This window comes from Trachypithecus francoisi, unplaced genomic scaffold (assembly GCF_009764315.1).
Source record: "Trachypithecus francoisi isolate TF-2019V2 unplaced genomic scaffold, Tfra_2.0 Lachesis_group21, whole genome shotgun sequence".
Taxonomy (NCBI): Eukaryota; Metazoa; Chordata; class Mammalia; order Primates; family Cercopithecidae; genus Trachypithecus; species Trachypithecus francoisi.
In genome coordinates, this window is record NW_022681467.1 from 55,009,254 (window position 1) to 55,022,145 (window position 12,892).

Sequence of the window (12,892 nt, forward strand, 5' to 3'; positions counted from 1 at the left end):
TACGTTCCATCAATACCGAATTTATTGAGCGTTTTTAGCATAAAGGGCTGTTGAATTTTGTCAAAAGCCTTTTCTGCATCTATTGAGATAATCATGTGGTTCTTGTCTTTGGTTCTGTTTATATGCTGGATTATGTTTATTGATTTGCGAATGTTGAACCAGCCTTGCATCCCAGGGTTGAAGCCCACTTGATCATGGTGGGTAAGCTTTTGATGTGCTGCTGAATCCGGTTTGCCAGTATTTTATTGAGGATTTTTGCATCGATGTTCATCAGGGATATTGGTCTAAAATTCTCTTTTTTTGTTGTGTCTCTGCCAGGCTTTGGTATCAGGATGATGTTGGCCTCATAAAAAGAGTTAGGGAGGATTCCCTCTTTTCTATTGATTGAAATAGTTTCAGAAGGAATGGTACCAGCTCCTCCTTGTACCTCTGGTAGAATTCAGCTGTGAATCCATCTGGTCCTGGACTTTTTTTGGTGGGTAGGCTTTAATTGTTGCCTCAATTTCAGAGCCTGCTATTGGTCTATTCAGGGATTCAACTTCTTCCTGGTTTAGTCTTGGGAGAGTGTAAGTGTCCAGGAAATTATCCATTTCTTCTAGATTTTCTAGTTGATTTGCGTAGAGGCATTTATAGTATTCTCTGATGGTTGTTTGTATTTCTGTGGGGTCGGTGGTGATATCCCCTTTATCATTTTTTATTGCGTCTATTTGATTCCTCTCTCTTATCTTCTTTATTAGTCTAGCTAGCGGTCTGTCAATTTTGTTGATCTTTTCAAAAAACCAACTCCTGGATTCATTGATTTTTTGGAGGGTTTTTTGTGTCTCTATCTCCTTCAGTTCTGCTCTGATCTTAGTTATTTCTTGCCTTGTGCTAGCTTTTGAATGTGTTTGCTCTTGCCTCTCTAGTTCTTTTAATTGTGATGTTAGAGTGTCAATTTTAGATCTCTCCTGCTTTCTCTTGTGGGCATTTAGTGCTATAAATTTCCCTCTACACACTGCTTTAAATGTGTCCCAGAGATTCTGGTATGTTGTATCTTTGTTCTCATTGGTTTCAAAGAACATCTTTATTTCTGCTTTCATTTTGTTATGTACCCAGTAGTCATTCAGGAGCAGGTTGTTCAGTTTCCATGTAGTTGAGCGGTTTTGATTGAGTTTCTTAGTCCTGAGTTCTAGTTTGATTGCACTGTGGTCTGAGAGACAGTTTGTTATAATTTCTGTTCTTGTACATTTGCTGAGGAGTGCTTTACTTCCAATTATGTGGTCAATTTTGGAATAAGTGCGATGTGGTGCTGAGAAGAATGTATATTCTGTTGATTTGGGGTGGAGAGTTCTATAGATGTCTATTAGGTCCGCTTGGTGCAGAGATGAGTTCAATTCCTGGATATCCTTGTTAACTTTCTGTCTCGTTGATCTGTCTAATGTTGACAGTGGAGTGTTGAAGTCTCCCATTATTATTGTATGGGAGTCTAAGTCTCTTTGTAAGTCTCTAAGGACTTGCTTTACGAATCTGGGTGCTCCTGTATTGGGTGCATATATATTTAGGATAGTTAGCTCTTCCTGTTGAATTGATCCCTTTACCATTATGTAATGGCCTTCTTTGTCTCTTTTGATCTTTGATGGTTTAAAGTCTGTTTTATCAGAGACTAGGATTGCAACCCCTGCTTTTTTTTGTTCTCCATTTGCTTGGTAGATCTTCCTCCATCCCTTTATTTTGAGCCTATGTATGTCTCTGCATGTGAGATGGGTCTCCTGAATACAGCAGACTGATGGGTCTTGACTCTTTATCCAGTTTGCCAGTCTGTGTCTTTTAATTGGAGCATTTAGTCCATTTACAATTAAGGTTAATATTGTTATGTGTGAACTTGATCCTGTCATTATGATATTAACTGGTTATTTTGCTCGTTAGTTGATGCAGTTTCTTCCTAGCCTCGATGGTCTTTACATTTTGGCATGTTTTTGCAATGGCTGGTACCGGTTGTTCCTTTCCATGTTTAGGGCTTCCTTCAGGGTCTCTTGTAAGGCAGGCCTGGTGGTGACAAAATCTCTAAGCATTTGCTTATCTGTAAAGGATTTTATTTCTCCTTCACTGATGAAGCTTAGTTTGGCTGGATATGAAATTCTGGGTTGAAAATTCTTTTCTTTAAGAACGTTGAATATTGGCCCCCACTCTCTTCTGGCTTGTAGAGTTTCTGCCGAGAGGTCTGCTGTTATTCTGATGGGCTTCCCTTTGTGGGTAACCTGACCTTTCTCTCTGGCTGCCCTTAAGATTTTTTTCCTTCATTTCAACTTTGGTGAATCTGGCAATTATGTGTCTTGGAGTTGCTCTTTTGAAGGAGTATCTTTGTGGCGTTCTCTGTATTTCCTGAATTTGAATGCTGGCCTGCCCTACTAGGTTGGGGAAGTTCTCCTGGATGATATCCTGAAGAGTGTTTTCCAACTTGGTTCCATTTTCCCCCTCACTTTCAGGCACCCCAATCAGACGTAGATTTGGTCTTTTTACATAATCCCATACTTCTTGCAGGCTTTGTTCATTTCTTTTTCTCTTTTTTCTTTGGTTTCTCTTCTCGCTTCATTTCATTCATTTGATCCTCAATCGCTGATACTCTTTCTTCCAGTTGATCGAGTCGGTTACTGGAGCTTGTGCATTTGTCACGTATTTCTCGTGTCATGGTTTTCATCTCTGTCATTTCGTTTATGATCTTCTCTGCATTAATTAGTCTAGCTGTCAATTCTTCCACTTTTTTCCAAGATTTTTAGTTTCTTTGCGCTGGTACGTAATTCCTCCTTTAGCTCTGAGAGGTTTGATGGACTGAAGCCTTCTTCTCTCATCTCGTCAAAGTCATTCTCTGACCAGCTTTGATCTGTTGCTGGCGATGGGCTGCGCTCCTTTGCAGGGGGAGATGCGCTCTTATTTTTTGAATTTCCAGCTTTTCTGCCCTGCTTCTTCCCCATCTTTGTGGTTTTATCTGTCTCTGGTCTTTGATGATGGTGACGTACTGATGGGGTTTTGGTATAGGTGTCCTTCCTGTTTGATAGTTTTCCATCTGACAGTCAGAAGGACTGTCTGTTGGTCTGTTGGAGATTGCTTGAGGTCCACTCCAGACCCTGTTTGCCTGGGTATCAGCAGCAGAGGTTGCCGAAGATAGAATATTGCTGAACAGCGAGTGTACCTGTCTGATTCTTCTTTGGAAGTTTCCTCTCAGGGGTGACGCCACCCTGTGAGGTGTGGGGTGTCAGACTGCCCCTAGTGGGGGATGTCTCCCAGCTAGGCTACTCAGGGGTCAGGGACCCACCTGAGCAGGCAGTCTGTCCATTCTCAGATCTCAACCTCCACGTTAGGAGATCCACGGCTCTCTCCAAAGCTGTCAGACAGAGTCGTTCGCGTCTGCACCGGCCCCCGCTCTTTCCCCTATTGGACTGCAGCTGTGCGCTGTCCGCAGAGGTAGAGTCTACAGAGACAGGCAGGCTTCCTTGAGCTGCTGTGAGCTCCACCCAGTTCGAGCTTCCCAGTGGCTTTGTGTACCTACTTAAGCCTCAGCAATGGCGGGCGCCTCTCCCCCAGCCTCGCTGCTGCCTTGCGGATAGATCGCCGCAGACGGCTGTGTTAGCTGTGAGGGAGGCTCCGTGGGCGTGGGGCCCTCCCAGCCAGGTGTGGGATATATTCTCCTGGTGTGCCTGTTTCCTTAAAGCGCAGTATTGGGGTGGGAGTTACCCGATTTTCCAGGTGTTGTGTGTCTCAGTTCCCCTGGCTAGGAAAACGGATTCCCTTCCCCCTTGCGCTTCCAGGTGAGGCGATGCCTCGCCCTGCTTCAGCTCACGCTGGTCAGGCTGCAGCAGCTGACCAGCACCGATTGTCCGGCACTCCCTAGAGAGATGACCCCAGTACCTCAGTTGAAAATGCAGAAATCACCGGTCTTCTGTGTCGCTCGCGCTGGGAGTTGGAGACTGGAGCTGTTCCTATTCGGCCATCTTGCTCCGCCCCTGAGATTCTGCATTTCTGACACAGCCAGGTGATGGTGCTGGCGTGGCTCCGAGAGCAGGCTTGGAGGAGTGGGGCTTTCCTTTCTAGCGTCCCTCCTTACTCATGGATCACTCAGGGTCCTGAGACAGAAGCCTCACTCAAGGTAGTCTGAACAAAAGAAGGTCTGCCTGCCTGTGTCATGGGGCCTCCAAGCCTCATCATCAGCCCTGGTCCAAACTTGGTGCTGAGGGAAGGACAGTCTTCCAAAGGAAAATTCGAGTCTACTCTTGGAGGAAAGGGGAATGCATGCCATCCAGGTGGAGGAGCTGCATGTGGGGCTCTGGGAACCAAGGGACATTGGCTCGTGGGTGTTGGTCCTCCCCAGTATCTCACCAGTAAGGAGGAAGCGCTCAACTACATCTGACTGACAGCTGACGAGCCTGCAGCCTCCAGGCATCACTGGAAAGATGTGGGGAGAGGGGAGAGGATGGTTGCCTCATTAACAGCTCCCACTTTCCCAAGACTTCAGCTTGACTGATTTGAAAATATTTACCATGTACCTGCTGTGCGCCTGGTGCCCACACCTGGATGTGGCCGAGAAAACTTTCTTAATCCAGGCTGAGGGTCCCAGACTAGAGCCCAGGAGGTGTGGAGATATCACTCCAGGACACCTTGCAAACCCACTAGCAGCTCTTGGGCCAAACACAGTGCATGTAAGACCCTTGTTAGGCCAGTGCTCTAAAACTTTTGGCACTTAGCAGCCACATAATTAGATGTAAAGATTTCTCATAAAAATCTGGATTTCTAACTTTTCTTGAAATATGGGAAGCTTTAAAGACGCTGGGCCTGCCTCCTTACATGGCACCAGCCAGCTGGAGATGAGCAGTGGCCACCCGTTGTGGGTAAGAGCTGTGCTCTCCTCTGCGCTCTGTAGCTCACCTCTCCTTAATGTCTTACCCTCGGCCAGCCTCTCTCAGTTATGCTATCTGCCTGGCCCCCATAATATTTGAGTTTGCAAATTTTGGCCTTGTGGGACTAGACAGCCTCTCCACTCAACAAATCACAACAAGAGCCCATGGATGGGCACAGGACGGGGCAGGGGCATTACAGAACAGGGAGGAGTCTGAACAAGGACTTGGAGCTCTAACCAAGAGCTCCTGACTGGGTCAAATGAGAAGGAAGCTGTTGAGCTTTTTATATCCACAAACATGTATTGGTTGATAGTGATTTGTTTATCATTGATCCTTTTGTTGGCTCATGACTGTCTTTTGAGTTAATTCCAACTTCAAGGCCTTTGCGCCTGCTAGTCCCTCTACCTCCACCTGCACATTCCTCCTCTTGCTCCTCACATAGCTGGCTCTCCTGTCTCAGAAAAAGAATCAGCACCACGAGGGCATGGAGATCTAGGCATGGCCATCTTTGAGGGGAGGTATTACTCTGCCTACCACACTGTTTATCCAACCACCCACACACATATGTTTGTAGATATTTATCCATCCATCTGCCTACCCACCCACCCATCCACTTACATATCTATCTCTCTATCTCTCTATCTTCTGTCTATCTATCATCTAACCCTTGTGTTCTCTCCTCAAGAAGGAAGCCTAGTACTTGATTCATTTTCCCACTTTCATTTCAGTTGTTTTAATGTTCTACAGAAAATGAAATACTGTAGCAGAGATTGCTCTGTAGTCCTTAGCTCACAGAGAATTATAAAGTTCTCTTCTAAGTAAAATATTACCTTAAATATTATATAACAATGCATAGAAAAGAAAAATTTAAAAGATGATTATGTTGTTTTATGTATTTGGCACAAATCGTATCAATCTGTGTTTTCATACTTTGCAAATCGCCAATAATATATAATATTGTTTGGTGTCTTTAAAGTACATATAAAAGTATCATAGTTATTTATCATTCTTCAGCTTGATTTTTAAGGTCAACATTGTGTTTCTGAAGATCTCATCATGTCAGGACATACTGATTAAATTTATTCATTCTGATTGCTACAGAGGGTCTCATCCATGAGTGAGAGTTTGCCCTTCATTCATATGCTTCCTAATATTTGTTGTTATCGAATTTTTAAAGTGATGAATATAATTTATGGGATTCTATATATATCCTAGATTCGTATGTATTATTTGCCTGTTATATATACTGCAAATATGTTTCCAAGCCTATTACTTGTCTTTTTTTTTTTTTTTTTTTTTTTCTGTTGAGACGGAGTCTCGCTCTGTCGCCCAGGCTGGAGTGCAGTGGCCAGATCTCAGCTCACTGCAAGCTCCGCCTCCCGGGTTCACGCTGTTCTCCTGCCTCAGCCTCACTAGTAGCTGGGACTACAGGCGCCCGCCACCTCGCCCGGCTAGTTTTTTTGTATTTTTTAGTAGAGACGGGGTTTCACCGTGTTAGCCAGGATGGTCTCGATCTCCTGACCTCGTGATCCGCCCGTCTCGGCCTCCCAAAGTGCTGGGATTACAGGCTTGAGCCACCATGCCCGGCCTTACTTGTCTTTTTAAGCCCATTTATTTATATGTACCCACATAATTGCCCATCTTTGTCTTTTCATTTGTTTCTGCATGTCAGATCTTCCTTCTGGGATTATTTTCTTCTACCTAAATCATATTCTTTAGAATTTCCTTTATTAGAGAAGAAAATTCTCTTAGTTTTTATTACTCTGTAAATATATTTATTTCATCATTGATGTTGAAAAATATGTCTGCTGGGTACACAATTCCAGGTTGACAGTTATTTTCTCAGCACATCAAAGCTATCATTGCACTATCCGTCAGCTTCCATTTTGTGGTAAAGAAGCCAGTTCTTAGGCTACTCATCTGTCTTTTGAAAGTCTTTTATCTCAAGCTAACTTTAAGATCTTCTTTTATCCTTTGGTGTTCCATAGTTTTACTTTGATATATATAGATGTATGTTGCTTTTTATTTGCTCCATTAGGAATCCACAGGGCTATTTTGATTTGTGGATTGGTGTCTCTCTATAAAAATTCTTAGCCATCATTCTTCAGATATTGCCTCTGTCCTGTTCCCTCTCCTTCCTTTCTGAAATACTCATATAGTATATATTAGGCCTTTTCTATCTTTCATGTCTCTTAATACTTTTAATAACCTTGTTTCTCTGTGCTATAATCTGGATACTTTGTTCAAATCTGTCTTTAAAATTTTACCAGTTTTTTAATCTACTGAGTTATTTTTTGTAAAACTTTATTAAAGTATAATTAAATTTTAATAAATTGCACATATTTAAAACATACAATTAAATAAATTTTGACATATGTATATACCTGTGAAACAATATAACCAGGATCATGAGCATATCTGTCAAGCCCAAAAGTTTCCTCCGGTCCTTTTGTAATTCCTCCTTTCTGCCCATCCTGAAGTCCTTCCGTCCCCAGGTAACCACTAATGTGCTTTCTGTCACATAGGGATAGTATGCTTTTTCTAGAATTTTGTAGAAATAGAATCATACAATATATGCTCTCTCTCTTTTTTTTTTTTTTTTGCCTGGCTTTATTCAGTTAGCGTTACTATTTTGCAGTTCATCCATGTTGTGTTTATCAATAACACATTCCTTTTTATTGCTAACTAGTATGCAATTGAGTGAGTATGTCACAATTTGTATATAAGTGCACCTGTTGATAGACATTTGATTTGTTTCAGTTTGGGGCTACTGCAAATAAAATGACTACAAATATTCGTCTGCAAGCCTTTGGATGGACATATGCTTTAAATTATCTTGGGAAAATATCTAGAGGTGAAAAGCCTGGATCATATGGTAGATGTACTATTAACTTTTTAAGAAGCTGCCAAATTGTTTTCCAAAGTGGTTGTATCATTTTATATCTCCACTATCAGTGTATGAGAGTTCCATTTCTCTACATTATTGCCAACACTTGGTGTGGTAATTCTTTTTAGTTTTAGTCATTTGAATAGTTGTGTAGTGGTATCTCTTTATAGTTTGAATTTGCATTTCCCTAACAAGTGATGATATCCAGCGTCTTTTTTTATGTGCTTATTTAGTGTTTGTATATTGTCTTTGGCCAAGTGTCTCTTCAAATCTTTTGCGCATCAAAAATGCGTTGTTTTCTTATTGAGTTTTGAGAATTTTTTAATATATTCTGATTATAAGTTCCTTATCAGAAATGTGATTTGTAAATATTTTCTTTCAGTCTGTGGCTTATCTTTCTTTTCTTTTAGTAGCAACTTTTAAAAAGCAACTGTCTTTCACTTTGATGAAATTTAATGTACTTTTTTTTGTTGATTATGTTTTTAGTGTCATAGCTTAGAAAAGTGTGCCTTAACAGAGCTTCAAAGCTTTTCTTCTAATTTTTTCTCTAAAGTTTTATACCTTTAAGTTTTATATTTAGGTTTATAATACATTTCCACTTAATGTTTACATATGGTGTGATGTATCGATCAAAGTTCTTATTTTGCATGTGGATATCTTATCTGGTTGTTCCAGCATCATTTGTTGATCTATTTGTCTATTTCAATGCAAATACCACACCGACTTGATTACGCCTCTTGGCTCTAAGACCTACTGTGCAGCTAAGGTATGCCAAAGAGTGTGTGGTATTTGCATCAAAATGGATACATGGATCAATGGAGCAAAATAGAGAATACAGAAATAGACCATGCTGTGGTCAATTGATTTTTCATACAGGCTCAAAGGAAATTCAGTGGAAAAAGTATAGTCTTTTCAATAAATGGTTCCAGACCTGGAAAATTTCTTCATCAATAAGTTGAGGTGTCATCAGGCTTACCTCATCTGTTTCTCTTCTTTCATGGATCACTGCCCTTATTGCTTAATGTCCAATGCCCTGAACACTATTGTTTTGTATCTTTATTCAGTTTTTTACTTGGGATGGTAAAGTCGGTTACTTTTGCAAAGTCTTGGTCAGAAGTCCCCGGCCTATTGCAGTGCCTCTTAGTTGATCTCCCCTACTTTTATTGGTCTGCTAAATTTTAAATTTAAGTGTTTATGTGAATTATATTTTATTTCCAAAGAGTTTTATTTAATTATTTTTCTAATTTCCTTGATCATTTTTATAGTCTCTTGCCCTTGACTCTGATTTTCAACCTTTTTATTTTATTTTTTAAAAAACACATCTAATGTTTTGCATCTGTCAATGACAACATATGAAGTCTTGGCACATCTGACTCTGTTTTATATATTTGCTGTCACATATGTTAACATTTCTTTGTGTTAAAATTTTTGACGGTTAGTTGATATTTTTGGAACTTTGAAATGTGGGTTGAAGGTGGATTCCTCCAATAAATATTTGTTTTGCTTCCCCTGGGTGCCTGGGGGTGCTCGTTTGTTTGTTGTTCTGTTCTCTGGGCAGGTGGTGGGGGTACTGAGTATTTAATTCTAATTCACCCACATATTGAGTGTATGCCTTTCAGAGGTCTCAGCTTTATGCAGGAAGGGACGTTGGGTCTTCCACTTGCCTCTCACTGAAGGACATTCTGGGCTTTGAGTCCTGTACCCTCAACTGCACCAGAGCATGAAAACGGGAAGGTCATCCTCACCTGGTTTGGCAGATTCCTGGAATTGAAAGCAGTCTCACTTTTCCGGGGTGCAGCTGTCACTTGGTTTTCGCCTTTGAACTATTTCTTACCTTTTAATCAGAACATAAATAAATGTAAATATAAGCTTAAAAAATTTTTACATTTTACGCTGCATTTTCAATTATTTTCAGTATAAGGAGAAGTTTGGTGGTAATCAGTCAGAGTATTGAGTCCACTGTGCTGTTGGAAATGGAGTTCTTATTTTTTAACCTTGATAATCATGGTTTTTTCATTAAGAATTTGTAAATTTTGATGTAGTCAAATGGGGCTGTCTTTTCCTTTATGGTTATTACTTTTTGGTATATCTAAGAAATCTTTCTTTACTCTCAATTTGCTACTTTCAAAAATATGCAGATATGTTCTCATATTTTCTTCTTATATGAATTCATATATATAGAAATATTTATTTTTATTTTTGTTTATAAAGACAACTATGGACCATGGGTTAAATATGGTTTTTAACTTACTTTAACCATGAGCAGCACATTACTTATACATATATATATTTGATCAACAGGGTCTCAGTATGTTGCCCAGGCTGCAGGGCCGTGGCTATTCACAGGTGTGATCATAGCACACCACAGTCTCACACTCCTGGCCTCGGTGGTCTTCCTGCCTCAGCTTCTGGAGTAGCTGGGAGTACAGGCACGCACCACCATGCCTGGCTTGGTTTGTCTATTTATAAAAGCTTATCCATATAAAAACAGAAGAAGAATATGTGGCACAGATTGTCTGTGGCATACAAAGCCTAAAATATTTATTAGCTGGACCTTTGCATAAAAATCAAGCAGACCCCTCCATTAATGCACTTTTGGCCACTTACATGTTAAATTTTAACTTCTTGTTTATACTTGAAGTTTTTTTCAGGGCCTTTCATTCTGCTTTCATTCATCTCTATGTTTTTTGCCAACGACAAATACCACACTGTAATGAAAACGGTTGTTTTCATTACCAAAACTACATGAGTTAAAGGAGAGAGATTAGAAAATGCAGGATCCACTTTCAGAGTGGAAATGGAAAAACGCAGAAAATTCATACTCAGAAGACTAATTGCCCTGACATTAAACTAGAGGCATAGAGATCTGGAGCACTCACAAAATACCTCCCCGCCTTGCCCAAAGCAAGTGCAGGACCATGGAATTGGATTTTATTGATTAATTTGTAGCTGTGTACCGTGCTGTATGAAGCATAAAACACTCAGAGACTTGTTCCTAGGAAGCTTCTAACAAATGGAACAATGAATTGTGAAGCCCCAAGTGAATGGAAATGAGCGAGGAGAAGATTGCAGGTTGTATGGGAGAAGGGCACCCTGTAAAACCCTAAAATATACATTAGTTGTTGAAGGGGAGAGTGGAGAAGAAAAAATCCTGGGGTTTGAGAATGCAATTCTATTAGTAGCTAGTGCTTTTCCTTATGGAGCGGATGTTTCTCTCTCTAAGCCATGCGTCTGTTCACTTTAGTCATCACACCATTTACTTATTCAATGAGAGAGCACTCTCAGTAATGAGAACACAATCTCTGCAGTGAGGTAAAGACAAAGGCCCACAGATGTGGCCCTGAGTCCACGTGGCCTCTGCTGCATGTGGCCCCCACCACACGTGGCTGAGACTCTTTGTCATGTTGGCCACAGCCCCAGAGCTTTGACAGCAGTCCCAGGTCCTGCTTAGCAGGATACAGAGGCTCTGCCATCCACACCTCCACTGCACTTCTCTTTGCTTTGTTCTTCTCTGTGGGGTCAAGAGAGGAAAGTGAGGGAAATAGCATGTCATATCTCATAGTTTCGCCCCAGAAAGGAATGTGTGTGTCGTGGGCTGCGTACACCTGCAAGACCCACTCCTTGGGTCTACTGTCCCTCCCTGAGAGAGCCTGATGAAGGCGTCAGCGGGGTGAGGAGCATGTCACCCTCACAGCCGGGTGTGGAGGTGCAGCCTGGCGAAAGTGTCCTGGATGGGGCCCCAACAGCACCGGCCACACCTTGAGGGGCCTTGCATGGCTGGTGATGGAGATGAGCTTGTAAAACCTTCCTAAGCCAGGATGCTGCTTCTCCAGGAGGGGCTGCACACAGAACATTCTGGGAGAACCAGGAAAGAGAGAAACCTACCCTGCCCATGACTAAACTAAACAGTCCTTTGAAGACATTGCCAAGGTCCACTTGGGCTCTTCTCGAAGACAAAAAGGTTGAAATTCCACCTTGATGAAGTGTGAATTCAGAGGCTGGGCCTTTCCTAGCTCTCTCCTCATTATTTTGCTTGAGTAGAAAGACCCCAGTTTCCTAATTTTCTAAAAGTAAAACCTCCCTGCCGTTCAAACTGTGCCGTTCTTAACACCTGCAAGTGTGTGGCAGCCACCCATGACTCGTGCAAAGGTGACCCAGCAGCAGGTAGAAGAATTCTCTCCATGTGCCACCCCTTCCTTCCTCCTTTTGTCTCTGCACTTTGAAATCTCTCTCCACCCAGGCCCTGCAGGATTTGGTTCAGGGGTTTGTCGGTCCCCACCCTGGCTCAGATAGCTCTTTCAGGAACCTGTGGTCTTGACAACTGCATCAAAGAACAAACCAGCCACCACCGCCCCCCAAACCCCACAACCGCCCCCCAGGAATGACAGCTCCTGGCCCAGGCAGGGGAGGCAATCATGCCCAGATGAGAGGAGCTTCTCCCAAACACAGAGGCCAGAAAAGATGAACAAAATGTCACTTTCTCATTGTTGCTGCCAGGAAAAACCAGCGCCCAAGAGGATACTGCATTCTGCAGATCTTATTTAAAATTCTGTGAGCAGCCCTGGTGATGACGGGACTGCAGCTGGATCTTGGCAGTGGCTCAAATAAATGAGAAAGGAAAATAGCCGGTTCTGAGGAGCACTGTGGAGTAGAAATATTGTAAACTGAGGCTCATAAAGGGAAGGGATTACTTGTGGCTTGACCAGGCAGCTAGAAGCAGTGCAAAGATCTTCTAAAAGAGCTTAAGGCATATTACAGGCCTGGCTTTTCATCTCATTCTTGCTCCTGTATAATGGGGGTGCTAGACTAGGTTGATGGCCTGTTTGTGGTTGCACATTCCTATTAGTAAAATAATTTATAGCCTGCACTCTATTAACTGTGTATTTGTTCATTTACAAATTATACATATATTCTACTCTATGACATGAAACAATAGAAATAAGAAAGGGCATGAAACAATAGACATAAGAAAGACTAGATGAAAATAAACATAATTAGAAGCTCTATTATTTTTCTTTCTCTACCGTCATCATGCCTTCCCTGTGAGATGTGAATACTTTGTTTTGAAGATAAATAAATCAGATGGTTCAGTAGGGCTCCTCCAGATGGAAGGTCTGCAAAGAATGCTATCCAA

General features: G+C 41.7%; 1 protein-coding gene across 4 annotated transcripts in view; it reads left to right on the top strand.

The window, feature by feature from the left end:
- Positions 1-12,892, top strand: part of ZNF831 (zinc finger protein 831) — a 118,626-nt gene that overhangs the window by 53,018 nt on the left and 52,716 nt on the right. The gene's annotated exons all lie outside the window — the stretch shown is intronic.